The sequence below is a fragment of the Procambarus clarkii genome, chromosome 63 (genome assembly GCF_040958095.1).
Source record: "Procambarus clarkii isolate CNS0578487 chromosome 63, FALCON_Pclarkii_2.0, whole genome shotgun sequence".
NCBI lineage: Eukaryota > Metazoa > Arthropoda > Malacostraca > Decapoda > Cambaridae > Procambarus > Procambarus clarkii.
Genome location: NC_091212.1, coordinates 30426009 through 30441645, shown reverse-complemented (window position 1 = coordinate 30441645; position 15637 = coordinate 30426009).

Below are 15637 nucleotides of genomic sequence, written 5' to 3'. Positions count from 1 at the left end.
CTGGCTACGAAAGCACGGAACATTCTGAGGACTGATGTTGGGGCGACCCCAGACATCAGGTAGTATTGGGGGCGAGTGCAGGTGCAGCCAGACCGGCGACCAATCAGCGGAGCCGTAGCGATCAACGGGTAGTTTGGTGGTTGGAGTTCGAACAGGTGGCTGGATGCATACGTTTCTGCTCACCCTGGCAAGCCTTGCTGGTGCTGGTGTTGTTGTCGTTGTTGGACATTTCTTCCATAGTCTTTTTATATAATTGTGAAGACGTAATTTTGGAGGGAAGAGCAGGCTCAATCTCTTGAAGGAGATTATCGTCACAACTCTCCCCCGAAGCCTGCGGTTCTGGAAGAAGTACGTCGTTATGTGGTGGAGTAATGGATGGAGTCGCTTCTACTTCATAAACTCTGGAGAGGGCATCGGCTATGGTGTTGTCAGAACCCTTGATATAGCGGATCTCCAGGTTGAAGTCTTGTAAATACAGAGCCCATCGTAGAAGACGCTGGTTGGTGAATTGGGCTTGATGTAGGAAGCGGAGAGGGTTGTGGTCTGAGAAGATGGTGGTAGACCTGGCGCCTTGTAGGTACGGAGCGAAGTGTTGGAGGTTCAGGACGATGGATAGTAGCTCCTTTTCAATAGTGCTGTAGTTCCTCTGGTGTGGTTTCAGTTTGTAGCTGTAGTAGCTGACAGGTAGAACCTCCTCGCCTCGTAGTTGCATCAGGACACCACCAACGCCGGTACCACTGGCGTCGACATGAAGGACGAAAGGCTTGGTGATATCTGGAGAGGCGAGAATGGGGTTAGAACAGAGGAGGAATTTGAGTTGTTCGAAAGCAACGGTTTGCTGCATGGTCCAATTATACCGTTGCTTGGGACTGGTTAATAGAATTAGAGGTGTGGCGACTGTACTGAAATTCCTCACAAACCTACGGTAGTAAGAGGCAAGACCAAGGAAGCGCAGGAGCTGCTTCCTGGTGGTAGGCTGTGGATACTGTAGGATGGCTTGAGTGTGCGAGTCTAACGGAGCTATGCTGCCACTCCCAATAACATGACCCAGATAACGCACTTTACCTTTCGCGAAAGTGGACTTGCCCAGGTTGATGGTGAGGCCGGCTGTCAGGAGCTTGGAGAACAGACGTCGCAGCTGGAGCAGATGTTCACTCCAGGAGTTGGAGGCTACGACGATATCGTCCAGGTAGGCGTATGTGTTATCCAAGCCCTGGATGACACGGTTGACAGCTCTTTGAAAGGTGGCCGGGGCATTACATAGTCCGAAAGGAAGGCGTTCATATCTGAAAAGTCCAAAAGGAGTGATGAAGGCAGATATCTCTTTAGCGCGCTCCGTTAGACACACTTGATAGTACCCCTTAAGCAAGTCCACTTGGGACAAGTACTGGGCACTACCAATGGCATCAAGGATGTCATCTATCCTTGGCAAGGGGTAAGCATCCTTGACAGTGACAGAGTTCAGTTTTCGATAGTCAGTGCACAACCGCACCTTACCTTGGGGTTTGGGCACCAAGATACAAGGTGAGGCCCAGGGGGACTCACAAGGTGTAGCCAGTCCATGATCCAAGAGGTATTGCACCTCAGCACGCATGACTTCCTTCTTGCTCGGGCTGATTCGGTAGAAGGGTTGACGAATCGGCCGGGTGTCGGGGAGCAGTTGGATGTCGTGCTGGGTAACATTACACTCTTGGGGATCATCTCTGAACAACTCTTGATGTTCTCTGAAGATCTTGACGAGAGGTGCACTATGATTATCCTGAAAGTATTTGGGAAGATCATTAAGGATTTCGGAATTAGAAAGCGCTGACTCCTTGTCAGTGCTTTCGGGAGGAGAAGCTGGGAAGGTCTCACTGTGGATGTAGGGTTCTGTGAATGTGGAATAATTAGTCAAGACAGTGGGAGGAGTACCATTATATTGCTTCAGGAGGTTGACGTGGCACAGCTGGGTCTTCCGCCGCCTATCTGGAGTCTCTATCACATAATTATTATTATTCCTGCACTCTTTGACGCAGTAGGGTCCTGAAAATCTGTTTTGTAAAGGTGAACCTGGGATAGGAAAATAAGCAAGGACGAAGTCTCCCGGCTTGAATTTTCTTACTTTGCTGGTCTGGTCGTAATGAGTCTTCATTCTCACCTGGGCTTTCAATAGATTATCATGGGCAAAGCGGTGGACTCTCTCTAGAATGTGCTGAAGGTTTTGAAGAAACTGGGGCACATTCTGATGCTCACTGAAGGTGGCATCTCTGAGAGAGTCTTTGAAAGCCTTAAGGGGAGTACGGCACTTACGGCCGTAGAGCATCTCATAAGGAGATACTCCTAGGGACTCATTGGGGAGACTTCTGAAAATACACATTATTAGGTCAATCTGCTTATCCCAATCCTTTGAGGTTTCACTACAAAACTTTTTCAAGAGTGCTTTGATGGTCTGATGACTACGTTCAAGAGAACCCTGTGAAGCAGGATGATAGGGGCTGGACAATACCTGTTTGATGTTGAACTCCTCCAGTGTCCTTTTGAAGAGATCACTGGTGAAGTTGGTGCCACAGTCACTTTGAATCTCCCTGGGAAATCCGTATTGAGTGAAGATCTTCAATAGATGTTTGATAACCGTAGCAGCCGTGATGTTCTTCACTGGAACTGCTATGGGAAATCTGGTGGTAGGACACAGGATGGTTAGGATGTAGGCGTTACCTGAACTGGTCCGAGGTAAAGGACCAACACAGTCTTATGAGTCTGTGGAAAGGTTCCGCAGGCACCTGTATGGGAATCAGTGGTGCTCTGGGAATGGAGACGTTCGGTTTGCCTGCCATCTGACATGTATGACACTGTTTTACGTACTGTTTGACGTTGTTTACCATACCTGGCCAGTAGTAGTCTTGACGAATCCCATGGTAAGTCTTGTTGAAGCCGTAGTGGGAGAATGCTCCGTGGGCCAGGTGTAGAATAGTGGGCCGCAGGCTGGTGGGAATCACAAGTTGTTCGGTGTTGGCCCAATCGTCCTCCTCCTTCAGTTTACTGGGTCTATATCTGCGGTAGAGCAAGTCGTTCTCTAGGAAGAACCCAGGAATACTGTCGGGTTGAGTCTCAGCCTGGAAAAACAATGGTGTTAAAGTAAGATCTTCCCTCTGCAACTTACGGAACTCCAACTTGGTCAGATGCGGGGGTAGTTTCTGAGGGTCTTGAGGGACAGCGGTAGCAGTAGAGTCAGCTGGCTGTGGACGTGCGGCTTGTGCACGGGTGGTCACGAGAACCGGAGGAGAAACATCATCACTCTCTTGAACCTCTGCTGGAACATACTCAAGAATAGGGTTACTTGGCACAGAGTTACACACCTGGGGTTTGTCCATGACGATCAGGTTGGTTGGTTGCAGGTCTTCTGCCAAGTCGTTGCCTAGGAGAAGTTGCACTCCAGGCATGGGAAAAGGCTTTTCCCTGACGGCGACTTGGACTTCCCCGTTCACGTAGGGACAATCCAGGTGGACTCTGGCGAGAGGGTATGGAGTAGTAGCAGTGAGGTCAGTGATGAAGACCGTTTCCCCGGTGTAGACTATGTTGGGCACAGCCGACTTCAAGATGATCGATTGTAGAGCCGCTGTGTCCCTCAAGATCTTCAATTTGAAACGTCCCTCCGGATTTGAACCGTTGGCAGAGGACAGTTCCAGTATACAGGTGGTTACTGAAAAGAGAAAGATCATTAACATCAACACCAACATTCATCACAGGCTTACCGGACTTAGGAGGAGTTGGTTTGGGTCGTTGTTGGTCAGTGGTTCCCTTGTATTGAGACTTACCACACTTGTCTATGGTATGTCCATAGAGTCTACAATACTTGCAGTACAGTTGTGAACCAGCTTGATCGGGGCTCACCTTCTCGTAACTGTACCACGACTTCTTACTGGAGGATGGTTCAGGTGTCCAGCCGGTGGATGAGGCTGTAAGTGTCAGCCGACTTAGCACACTTCAGGTAGTCGGTTTCTTCTTTATCTGCTAAGTAGAGGCGGACAGGAGGCGGCACACGTCTCAAGAATTCTTCAACAAGCATCAGGTTCACGAGTTCTGTAAAAGTAGAGACATGTGCTGCTTCCAGCCATTTCATGAAATACCTCCGTTTCGTGTTAGCAAACTCGAGGAAGGTAGTGGTACTTGCCTTCAGGTGGTCACGGAATTTCCTTCTATAACTTTCGGTGGAAAGTAGGTAGGCGTCTAACACTGCTTGTTTCAGAGTGTAGTAGTCATTCTCAGACGCCAAAGTACTGAGTGTGACTGCAGCTCTACCTGTAAGATGGACTCTGAGAAGTGTTGCCCATTGGTCGACAGGCCAACTGAGTTGATTAGCAAGGGTTTCAAAGGTGGTAAAGAACACATCAACTTCTGCTTCTACAAAGGATGGCATTAACTTACTTGCATGTGATATATTAAAACTGACGGGAAGATTGGCAGTAGCTTGCTGGCGTTGAGTGAAGTGTGAAGTTTCCAAGGCGATTTCGCGTTGACGACACTCTAGAGCCAGAGTCGCTTGTTGCTTGTCATGTTCGCGTTGTATTTCCAACTCGCGTTGTTTGGTTTCAAGCTGTACTCTTTCACGTTCACGGAGTAATGCGACCTCACGTTCGTGTTCTTCTCTCCTCAAAGCAGCTTCGCGTTCTTGTTCGTCTCTCCTCAAAGCGGCTTCGCGTTCGTGTTCTTCCCTTCGTATGGCAGCAGCTCGTTCTTGTTGTTCGAGGGCTTCCCTTTGCTGCTCACGTTCAATCTTGGCCAGCTCTAGTTTGAGTTTCAGCGTTGCCAAATCAGTTTTATCTGCAATATAGTAAGTTTCATGAGTTTCAGAGTCTATCTTACCTTGCTCTAAATAGTAATCCAGCAACAGGTTGTGTAGGTCATTTTTGTTGGCTTGGTAGGGAACTTCTAGTTGATACTCATGTGCAAGAGTTTGTAATTCAGTCCTCTTGGCACGACTTAAAGTCCCTATTTCACCTGCTGGATTTGCACGGAAAGTTTGGAGACGAAACATGGTGAAATTAGCAAATAAAGGTACACGAATGTTCAATAATGAAATGTCAGAAACAGGACAACGTGGCAACTGGCACCTATCCTGTGTGATCTTTAACAATTAACGTTAAGTGAAAGATATTAAATGATTAAATTAAATCAAGGGCGCAGGAAATCTTGTACCCGGTACTCATGTAAGAGAATAAGGGCAAGAAAATCCTACTAACAAATGAAACAAAGTTTCGAAAACAAATGAAACAGTTAAATGCTTCAAAAGTAAAATTGGTAGTCCAAGGATGTGGGCATACCTTGCCAAGTCTCTATAGGACATAAAGCAAGTTTTTCCCACTGAATTTAATATGATACTTACAGAATTAGCGAACTTTTGTGCTCTGAAAAAATAAGCTAATTCCCTACCGTTGTATGTATCATCATCTCTGACTGACGTGTAGGGGTGCGAGGTGTCAACTTGTGACGAGAACTGCTGCTGAGGTCCCAATTCAGCAACTAAAGTTCGAGCTAGAGGAACTATGGCCCTCTTTGTCCTCCTACAGTCAGATTGCAGAAGATTGGGTACTCTTGACCCGGGGCAGACCACAGTACCAGGGTACCAATATGATGATCTGTCAGAATGAGAAATATTCAAGGGACATAGATGGTAAATACGAGTAATAACAAGGAGGGAGAGATGACCAATTAAGAGTATGACTGCGGCCTACAGTCACCACGTAATCCAAAGTTGTCTCACCTTCACTATATGTTATTCTCGTAATGCACAATACACCGCACCTTATAAAAAATGAAATTGAATGAAAAATAGTAAAGCTACGTTAACAAAGTTAAATACGCTTACCATAAATTACCACTTGTCACCAGTACCTGAGTGAAGCTCCTAGGACAGGCCCCCATATAACTTGTGACGGTTACGCGTTGGTGTTCGGCTGTTTAAGGCTAGGGGTATGGCCTCGTCACATAGTTATAAAAAAAAATAGAAAAACTGGAACTTCGTCTGTGGTAAGGTAAGGAGAAGACACACAAAACACAAGTAAACTTTAACAATGAAATTTTAATTACGTTAAATAAATCAAAACATGAAAATAATGCACAAACAAATATGTATAATAAAATCAATCAATCAAAATAATAAGAATACTTAAATGACACAATGAAAAGTTACGTTAAGGCAAAATAACAAGAAGTGCAATACAACAGTTAAGTGGGAGGTGCTGGAATATTGGCTTAAAGCCACCACCTCTCTCAGTACACGCTAACGTCTAGCTGGGAGGAGTGCTGGCTACGAAAGCACGGAACATTCTGAGGACTGATGTTGGGGCGACCCCAGACATCAGGTAGTATTGGGGGCGAGTGCAGGTGCAGCCAGACCGGCGACCAATCAGCGGAGCCGTAGCGATCAACGGGTAGTTTGGTGGTTGGAGTTCGAACAGGTGGCTGGATGCATACGTTTCTGCTCACCCTGGCAAGCCTTGCTGGTGCTGGTGTTGTTGTCGTTGTTGGACATTTCTTCCATAGTCTTTTTATATAATTGTGAAGACGTAATTTTGGAGGGAAGAGCAGGCTCAATCTCTTGAAGGAGATTATCGTCACAACTGGTACTCATTATCCAGATAAATCTCTAAAATACCTCAATACTGTAGTGTGTGCCATTTGATCCACTTGTTAAAAATAATGTGGGCAAGAAGAACAAGGGGGAATACTTGGTTAAAGTACATAAATGGAAAGGGATGCAACATGTGGAATATAAACAGATTTAAATATATAAATACACAATAGAACTGGAAACAACGAATACAAATTGTAGTAGCTTAGACTCGGGGGAAAGCCCTGGGTAGATACTGGTTTGAAAATAGGGTTGTTGCTCTATGAAAGAAATTATTGGGTAACACTAGACATGGGATCACTGGATTGTTACAAGAGAAGGTTAGATGGTAATAATTTGGGTGGATAGAGATAGGAGTTGCCTTGTATGGGGCAATAGGATATCTGCAGTTTCCTTTGTGTTTGTAGGTTGAGACAACCGGGCAATTTTCACCCAACTGCCATCCCTTCCCCTGCATTCTATGAAGCAACTGTCACACTAGACTAAATCTACATTTGTGGTAATTATAAATTTAAAATTTGTGCTATATACATCAGATAAAATAAACGTCTAAATTAGCTTGGACAGTCCTGCAGGTGCTGACATGTCGAATTAAATTTCCTTTGCAATTGCCTTATCTGAAGATTGTCATGTTCATTCTTTCTGTCCATACACTAGAACATTAATTGGATAATTTTCATATCCACAATCCCAGTGTGTTAAGCTGGTTGCATTTCAGGGTGCACCAATGTCAGCAGACTACTAATCTAGTATACGGTACTGCAAGTAACTTGACTTTTGTTTTTTTTAGCTTTAAAATTGTGATATTACCTTGAGAACTTCGTACAGTTAGTATAGATTAATTCTTAAAGCTGGCATCTGTTGAAAAGATCTAATGCCTCCTCAGTTTCTTTAACTCGGTTGTATTTCCGACTTCCACCAATGTCTTCTTATTCTGTTTTCTTAAATTAAAGGCTGTCCCTCCCCCCATCTTCCTCTACTCCCTCTCACTATTTTCTCTTAGACAACTATCACAACTACCACAACACTGCTGTAATTATCACAGCCACCACCATATTTGTTAACTTGGTGTTTGATTCCCAAGGCACACTAAAAGCAGTTTTATATACTGTGTTCTTTAAAAGTTATCTCACAAATAACTATAATATGATAAAGAAGACATACAAATAGTTTAATATTAAATAATAACACAAAAGTAAAATACTGGTTCTATTTCCAGTATAATCGTGGGTCAAAATTTTAACATTAACATTAAAATATTGTAAAGCTTTACAGGTCATCTAAGCACATTTTATGATAAAGAATAGCAATGCAACAATGCTTGCATCTGTAATAAGATCAAATTAAGTTTATAAATATTTTCTTGGATACACATTGACAACCATTGTTGGAGCTACATGGTCTTCCAGTTTGGTGAGTTCTTTTGACAGTTACTAACTTAACTGTTGACCGTAAAATTGCAATTTAGCACGAGTTCCTTGATATGGCCACAAACTTAACATCTGAATATTGAACAGTATTTCATCTTTCAACTACTCTACAGTGACAATTACTTGTGGTAATTTTTCAGTTATTGCCATAGGTGAAACTTGGTGAATATTCACATTTTGTTTCCTCTTACAGCTGTTGGGAACGAAGGCCATATTTGTCCAGGAATGTGTTCAGAAACGTCTCTCGCTCCTGTATAGGCAAAATCATTAGCATTTATGCCAATTTTTATCTTCCTACTGTAATGTTTTTATTAAAAAAAATTATACGGAAAAATATATGCTAATCTTTCATTTGGGAATAAATAGAAAATTAAATTTAAAGGTCTTGCAAACTTCCTTACTCAATACACACTTCATGAAATAAGTAGAGCAAGATTGCCATAATAGGCCTAATGAGAAATTGTCATTTGAGTAGGAGTATTTTAATTCAATATACACAGCGCATGCTGTTATGCAGGTCATCTCAATTTTGAACAAAGGACCAAAGTAAGTAACATGTCAAAGTGGGAGGTGTCAAGCTTAAAACAGAGTATGACTTACTTGAATGTCGGGAAGAACGGGGCCAAACACCTCCAGCAGGAGAGGCTCTGCATGAACAGCTGTGGCATAATCACTAAAACTGACACGCCCATCATGCATCTATATCCAATTTACGACATACCAAGTCTGTTTGACATAAAAAAAAACTGCAAGCTCAGTGAAAAAACACTGGACAAGAACAGTTTATAAAAACAGATTTTCACTATTAAACAACACCATCTGTATCATTTAAATGTGTCGTGCTTGCAAAATACATGTTTTGCATAGCGTTTAAAATATGGGTTTATTAAGTACAGTTATATCATTTACCTATCGTGTCTATAGAGATATTTGGAACTTTAGCCTTCTAGCATATTATTTGCGAGCTGCTATAGAGGAAAGTTGAATGAGTTTTAATATATATACCTGACAACCCCCCATATCCAGTGACCTTATAATAAATAACACACAATACTGTATATACATTGTATACATGGTCTTCCTGAAAACTTTGCTCAGTTAACTGTTGAGATGAGCTTCCAGTTACCAGTTCAGCAAGATGTCAAGCTTAAAGTGACTCCAATGTTGCATTATGCATCTTGTAGAGAGGATCAAGATATATTCCTGGTATAAATAGACGCATGGGAGTTAGTAGACTGTTGTGGGTTGCACTCTTGGGAAAGTCGATTTTTGGCCTAGAGGGACCTCCATAAGCTACTCTTAATGAATTAATGCACTGTACTTTCTAGGACGCTTTAATGTAACAAAATAAGGCAAATGAATGAATGTGCCAAGGATGGTTGTTTCCAATATGAGTTCTGTATATTAGAAAGTATTTGCAAGTCCTTCAACCAGTTGTGGGGTTCATGAAGGTAATTTTCCTCACTGATGTCCTTTGCTAGCCATCCTATTAAACTATTATTCACAATTTTTTGGGCACAGTTCAGTCAATTTATGCATCACTATTGCAATTCAGCGTAATGAGTAGATATTAAGTTTTAAGTCGAACCACCATGACATTATCTTTGTGATTCCATGAGACTATTTTTTCAAATTATGGTACAGTAGTCCTAAATTGTGCAGTTGATCTTTGGTCTCCGTACTATAGAGCAGACATGGACTCACTCTGGTGCGTACTGGGAGGGATGACTGGGTTAGTCCTGGGAGTTCCAAGCCTCCCTTATGGAGAGAGTTTGGGAAAGGTTGGTTTGCATTCTTCTGAGCTGAAGATTAAGGGGGTGACATGACTGAAGTATGTGATGGATAGAAGACTATAACAAAGGGAATATATAAAAAATGGATTTTATACATGTTAGTAGAGAATAGAACTTGAAACTGGATATACAGTATATTGAAAATGTTAAGGGAAAACCTGGCTAGGTACTGGTTTGGAAACAGGGTTATTGATTTATGGAACAAATCTCTTGGTAAAATAGTTGAAGCGGGATTGCTAGATTATTTAGACATACATAAGAGTTTGGGTGGATGTACATAGAAGCTGTATCACATTGATCAATAGACCTTCTACAACTACATAAATATATTTTTTGTATTCCTGTGTATAATGCCACTTTTTAAATGGAAATAAACACAAGTATTTTCTCTGTATATTCATTGAGTTTACTTTTAGTCCTATGTTAAGGATTAAAGTAAACATGCTAGGTCAGTAAGCAATTTTGGTGGCATCTTGTTCCTCCTGCAGTTGATAGGCTGTAAGCCCAAAACCAAACCCAATCTTTCAGACAGATAATGCTTAGGAGGTCCAGAGCTGGATGGTTTTGTTAGATGCTAATTGCTAACATACATTATTTAAATTGTTCATAGTTTGTGGGTTATAGGGGTGTTACAGACCAACCAAATCTTTGATGACCTCGTCGAGTTCCTCTCCAGGAGGTAGGTTGACGACGGCGGATTTAAGGTGATGAAACATCTCGTCTCGAGAGACAAAGCCGTCGCTGTTGTGGTCGTACACGCTGAAGCAGTCTGGGGGAAGAACAACACGAAGGATTGAACAAAAAGTATGTGAAGATGTGAGCATTAACAGAGATACCGTAGTAGAGTTCCCTAAAATGAAACTACCAGGAATTACTGGATATGGATAAGGTTCTTGTTGATTTGTTGGGTTATAGGAGTTCAAATAAATAATTTGTTGCGTGATATATTCTTTAAATGATGCCAGAAAAACGATTAATAATGATGTTCATCACATATCATATTTTGCAAATACTGTGCATAATAAAAATATTATTATTATTATTATTATTATTATTATTTTCTATATTATTTTATTAATAAAGTACAGTGCATGGTAAGTAAAATGAGTAAATCATAGTACAGTACTGAATAAAATTCTATTAATTATGATACTCTTTTGCTCTAATTAGGGCACTGCAGGGTAATACAAATGCTTTTTCTAACCGCTGCCTTGACCTTTTGAATTATTAATCTGAAAAAATCCAATCATTTGTGTCCTGATATGGACATTTGGGAACACGCTTAAGGTCGATGTGTCAGAAAGAAAAGTTTTGACCAGAACCACGACGATAAATGTATATAGACCTAAGTAAAGACAAAAATATTGTAAACAGGTTATCATTGGTAATAGCATCATCAGTGCTAGTTAATATAGTCTCGGAGGACCACTCATCGCAAGACAGACAGGAAGAGAACATGCCCCTCCTATCACCTCTCACATACAGTCAATCTTCTCATCAAGAGAGCCACGCAGGAAGACAGACATGCCCACAACAAACTCCTCTGGTCCCACCACACCGTCTTGATCCATGTCGTACACCTGGTACATTGCCTCCATCAGACCCTCGTCTGTCATTCCGAAGATGCCATGCATGATGTCCCGGAACCTGAAGAAGAAAAGTAAGTGAGAGGGAGAGAAGTGAAGTGAAGTAAGAGCAGGGGTGCCATAGGCACAATCAGAGAACACTGTATGAACATCAGAGGTCCACGATTGTTCAACATCCTCCCAGTGAGTATAAGAAATATTGAAACAACCGTGGACATCTTCGAGAAAAACTAATTTTCTTTAAGAAGTGCCGGACCAACCGGTTGTGGTGGGTATGTGGGCCTGCGGGCCGCTCCAAGCAACAGCTGTGGCGACCAGCTTGGGGAGTAGAAGAACTCCCAGAACCCATCAAGAAGGGGAGAGAAAGAGAAGAGAGAGAGAGAGAGAGAGAGAAGAGAGAGAGAGAGAGAGGAGAGAAGGAGAGAGAGAGAGGAGAGAGGAGAGAGAGAGAGAGGAGAGAGAGAGGAGAGAGAGAGAGAGAGAGAGAGAGAGAGAGAGAGAGAGAGAGAGAGGAGAGAGAGAGAGAGAGAAGAGAGAGAGAGAGAGAGAGAGAGAGATTCTTCTTATGTGAACAGATGATTTTTGTGGCTCATTGTGGAATCAAACTGAGTGGGTAGTCCCACTGAGTTTTGGTGTAGTGGGTGGTGGTGTGTGTATTAGAACACAAATGTATTATTTTTTGTGATGTGCTGGGTATGTGACCACATGATGAAATAAGCAAATCACGGGAGAGTGGGCAAATTGGTGATAGAGATGCAGAGGAATGAAGAGAGGACAATTATATAAGATATAATTATATATATATATATATATATATATATATATATATATATATATATTAATATATATATATATATATATATATATATATATATATATATATATATATATATATATATATATATTATTAAATATGACCGAAAAAGTAAGATTAATATTCTAACACGAATTTTCTCAATCTTTCGTACATTACGCTTCACTGTTGGAGGTAAATCAAAAATCACTTCTCCAAAATTCATTTTTATTTTTAGTCTGACGCGACACGGGCGCGTTTCGTAAAACTTATTCATTTTCAAAGACTTCACAAATACACAACTGATTAGAACTTGCGTTTCCCTGATTTTATATCTACATTTTGAGTGAGGTGGGAAGGGTGATGTGGCATTACATTTGAGTGAGGTGGGAAGGGTGATGTGGCATTTAACACAAGACAGAACACTAGGGGATATTAATAGGGTATTAAAAGTATCAACACAAGACAGAACAGAAACAATGGGTATTGAATAGAAGTGTTTGTAGAAAGCCTATTGGTCCATATTTTTGATGCTTCTATATTGGAGCGGAGTCTTGAGGTGGGTAGAATATAGTTGTGCAATAATTGGCTGTTGATTGCTGGTGTTGACTTCTTGATGTGTAGTGCCTCGCAAACGTCAAGCCGCCTGCTATCGCTGTATCTATCGATGATTTTCTGTGTTGTTTACTAGGATTTCTCTGGCGATGGTTTGGTTATGGGAAGAGATTATATGTTCCTTAATGGAGCCTGTTGTTTATGCATCGTTAAACGCCTAGAAAGAGATGTTGTTGTCTTGCCTATATACTAAGTTTTTTTGGAGCTTACAGTCCCAAGTGGGCATTTGAAGGCATAGACGACGTTAGTCTCTTTTAAAGCGTTCTGTTTTGGTGTCTGGAGAGTTTCTCATGAGTAGGCTGGCCGTTTTTCTGGTTTTATAGTAAATCGTCAGTTGTATCCTCTGATTTTTGTCTGTAGGGATAACGTTTCTATTAACAATATCTTTCAGGACCCTTTCCTCTGTTTTATGAGCTGTGGAAAAAAAGTTCCTGTAAAATAGTCTAATAGGGGGTATAGGTGTTGTGTTAGTTGTCTCTTCGGAGGTTGCATGGCTTTTCACTTTCCTTCTTATGATGTCTTCGATGAAACCATTGGAGAAGCCGTTATTGACTAGGACCTGCCTTACCCTACAGAGTTCTTCGTCGACTTGCTTCCATTCTGAGCTGTGGCTGAGAGCACGGTCGACGTATGCGTTAACAACACTCCTCTTGTACCTGTCAGGGCAGTCGCTGTTGGCATTTAGGCACATTCCTATGTTTGTTATAATGCCAACAAATGTTATAATGCTAAAAGGCCAACAGCGACTGCCCTGACAGGTACAAGAGGAGTGTTGTTAACGCATACGTCGACCGTGCTCTCAGCCACAGCTCAGAATGGAAGCAAGTCGACGAAGAACTCTGTAGGGTAAGGCAGGTCCTAGTCAATAACGGCTTCTCCAATGGTTTCATCGAAGACATCATAAGAAGGAAAGTGAAAAGCCATGCAACCTCTGAAGAGACAACTAACACAACACCTATACCCCCTATTAGACTATTTTACAGGAACTTCTTTTCCACAGCTCATAAAACGGAGGAAAGGGTCCTGAAAGATATTGTTAATAGAAACGTTATCCCTACAGACAAAAATCAGAGGATACAACTGACGATTTACTATAAAACCAGAAAAACGGCCAGCCTACTCATGAGAAACTCTCCAGACACAAAACAGAACGCTTTAAAAGAGACTAATGTCGTCTATGCCTTCAAATGCCCACTTGTGGGACTGTAAGCTCCAAAAAACCCAGTATATAGGCAAGACAACAACATCTCTTTCTAGGCGTTTAACGATGCATAAGCAACAGGGCTCCATTAAGGAACATATAATCTCTTCCCATAACCAAACCATCGCCAGAGAAATCCTAGTAAACAACACAGAAATCATCGATAGATACAGCGATAGCAGGCGGCTTGACGTTTGCGAGGCACTACACATCAAGAAGTCAACACCAGCAATCAACAGCCAATTATTGCACAACTATATTCTACCCACCTCAAGACTCCGCTCCAATATAGAAGCATCAAGAAATATGGACCAATAGGCTTTCTACAAACACTTCTATTCAATACCCATTGTTTCTGTTCTGTCTTGTGTTGATACTTTTAATACCCTATTAATATCCCCTCCTGTTCTGTCTTGTGTTAATGCCACATCACCCTTCCCACCTCACTCAAATGTAGGTATAAAATCAGAGATACGTTCTAATCAGTTGTGTATTTGTGAAGTCTTTGAAAATGTAATAAGTTTTACGAAACGCGCCCGTGTCGCGTCAGACTAGAAATAAAAATGAATTTTGGAGAAGTGATTTACCTCCAACAGTGAAGCGTAATGTACGAAAGATTGAGAAAATTCGTGTTAGAATTATTAATCTTACTTTTTCGGTCATATTTAATATATATATATATATATATATATTATATATATAATATATATATATATATATATATATATATATATATATATATATATATATATATATATATATGTCGTACCTAATAGCCAGAACGCACTTCTCAGCCAACTATGCATGGCCCAATTTGCCTAATAAGCCAAGTTTTCATGAATTAATGTTTTTTCGACTACCTAACCTACCTAACCTAACCTAACTTTTTTCTGCTACCTACCTAACCTAACAGATAGAGATAGGTTAGGTTAGGTTAGGTAGGGTTGGTTAGGTTCGGTCATATATTACGTTAATTTTAACTTCAATAAAAAAAAATTGACCTCATACATAATGAAATGGGTAGCTTTATCACTTCATAAGGAAAAAATTAGAAAAAATATATTAATTCAGGAAAAGTTGGCTTATTAGATAAATCGGGCCTTGCATAGTAGGCTGAGAAGTGCGTTCTGGCTATTAGGTACGACATATATATATATATATATATATATATATATATAATATATATATATATATATATATGTCGTACCTAATAGCCAGAACGCACTTCTCAGCCAACTATGCAAGGCCCGATTTGCCTAATAAGCCAAGTTTTCCTGAATTAATATATTTTTTCTAATTTTTTTCTATGAAATGTAAAGCTACCCATTTCATTATGTATGAGGTTAATTTTTTTATTGGAGTTAAATTAACGTAGATATAAGACCGAACCTAACACCTACCCTAACCTAACCTAACCTATCTCTATCGGTTAGGTTAGGTTAGGTAGCAGAAAAAGTTAGGTTAGGTTAGGTTAGGTAGGTTAGGTAGTCGAAAAAACATTAATTCAGGAAAACTTGGCTTATTAGGCAAATCGGTCCATGCATAGTTGGCTGAGAAGTGCGTTCTGGCTATTAGGTACGACATATATATATATATATTATATATATAT